Source organism: Amphimedon queenslandica, unplaced genomic scaffold (genome assembly GCF_000090795.2).
Source record: "Amphimedon queenslandica unplaced genomic scaffold, v1.1 AMPQUscaffold_13089, whole genome shotgun sequence".
NCBI classification, from domain to species: Eukaryota; Metazoa; Porifera; class Demospongiae; order Haplosclerida; family Niphatidae; genus Amphimedon; species Amphimedon queenslandica.
The window spans coordinates 23,853-26,462 of record NW_003546675.1 but is presented as its reverse complement, the minus strand read 5'-3'; positions in this window follow the sequence as shown (position 1 = coordinate 26,462).

Below are 2,610 nucleotides of genomic sequence, written 5' to 3'. Positions count from 1 at the left end.
ATTAGCTATGATGATGAGCACTGAGACATTGTATGTGTTATTTCTCATCCTTTAGTAGTTAATAAATATTAAAAGTGATCACCATAGCTATTGTTACCTGCTAGAATTCCTATTGTAAATAGTTTATGGTGATTATGGCTATACTCTATTGCTAAACTGATTTATTTTGGCTAGTTAAAATGGGTTAACATTATGATAAGAGACCCTTTTTATATTTGTATAAAAGGTGTTTTGACACATTATTATTTGACATCTCACCTCATTGTGACACCTATAATTGAAAATTAGCATATATGTACATGTACTATTATCATTGTATATATTATACAATTTGGCTTCCATATATACCACACCACAGGTACCTTCCTTTCTAATAAGTATAAGTATAGAAATACATTAATAGTACACAATTCCTGGAATTGCTTGTTTAGATAATGATTCTTGGGGTGAACTTTGTATAGTTTGAGGCAGAACCAGCTTTTTTTAATAAATGTAATGTAGAATTCCTCTATACAGTAAAAATGAAAACTTGTACAGTAAAAATGAAATAGAAATTATCATGAAAGTTGTTTTAATACCACAGAACTACTTTAAATGAATTATATTGTACCATCATTCTGTCCTTAAATCATACATTACAGCAAAAATGAATAAAAATTATCATTAAAGTTGTTTACTCTAAATCAACGAGACATTGTTTATTGATTTATCTTGCCAATAGTAAAATAGTAAGCTTAAAAGTTGCTGTGCCAACATAGGTCATGCTGCTATATATTTATTTTTTATGTATGTCTGCCAAAATAAAATAATAAACGTATTATTGAATTTGTCCATAAGCAGTGTTAGGTGTAGTATCAATCACTTGTTCTTGTTGTTCATTGTTGATAGTTGGTAAATCATATATTGGACCAATGTCTACTGGTGATCTTTCTCTTAGTGTATTCCCTTTATTCTTCATTATACAGTATACAATGATACTAGTAATTATTGATGTAATGAGTCCAGTTAATAGACCAGTGATAGGTACTGCAATAGCAACTGAATGTGTGTGTATAATAGATACATTAGATATGTACATACATTAATGTATTAACTAACCAGAACTGATGATGGATCCTGTACATGTGGATTGTGACGTGATGGAAGTAGAGCCTAACAAAATATAATTTAGTAATATCAATTTATTTTAAAAGTGTAAATTGACTACTTAATTAACATTTACTACCACATGCTTAACTTTGTCATTAATTTGTAAACATGATTTAGCAGTTTACTATATAGTCAGATAATGTCAAAAAATTAAGCCATTTTGGGATTGAAAAGATATAGATTATTTGGCTCTTTCTTAAAATGGTTGTAACTTGAAAAATTGATATCGGAATCAGCTCAAACTTTCTACACGGCATAAATACATCAATATGTATCAGAAAATGTAATAAAAAATTGGGGTAATTTTGGAGCCATTTTTTTGAAAAAACCATGGGCTATAGCCTTGGTTATTTTCAGATTTTGGGCTATTTTTTAAATTGGCTGTAACTTGAAAAAGTGATATCGGAATCAGCTCAAATTTTCTACATAGCATTGAAAAAACCTTGGGCTGTAGCCCAGTTTCTACACAGCATAAGGACATCAAGCATCAGAAAAATAAAGGTAATTTTTGGAGCCATTTATTAACAAATCCTAGGCAATAGCAACTTATTGATTAAAAATTTGGATGATTTTTAGGTGCTTAAAAATTGCAATAAAATGTCAGTTAGTAAGAAAGCATTGCACTGAAAAGATTTCAGTATTATAACATAAAATGTATTTAGCACAAACTTGATATTGTTGATGGTTCTATGCTGCTTGAAGTCTCTGATACTATTGTATTATCAATGATCATCAGAGATATTGACATTGAAGTGAATCTGTTACTGCTACTACTGGTGATAGCATCAGATAAACTTTTAGTAACTGAAACTATAACAAATATGGAATAGAAAGTATTAGATCTAATTTAGTAGACATTTGTATTTACGTTTTTATAATAATCATTCTACTAACCAGTTAAAGTGGTTGTTGTTGAAATGAACTGTTGATCAGTTATGTTGACTAAAGGTTATACACAATACACTAAATATACTCATCAGTTTATAATAAACAAACCTGTAATGTTAATCAGTGGTCCCTCTCCAATAGCATTAGCTGGTTTTATGTATACAGTATATTCATTATTGAGATATAGTCCATTAATAGTTACATTAGTATCAGTTGTATTAATAGTAATATTGTGTACACTAACAATGTAATGTACTGGAGGATAATGTAATGTAACATCCTATTAATAATAATAATGATTTATAGTTAATAATACCTTAACATACTTCATTGATATTCCACCATATTGTAATACTATCAGTTGATATCTGATCCCAACTAATATTAACAACTTGAGCTGGTACTATAAGAAATACAATGAGTGTGTGTGTGTATAGTACTTACCATTCCATATATACTGTATTAATGATGAAGGAGGTCCTTCTCTTCTAATAGTATCAATAGGAATAATAATAAATGAATAATTATTACCAATAATAAGAGAAGGAATAGTTGCTGATGATACGTTACTAA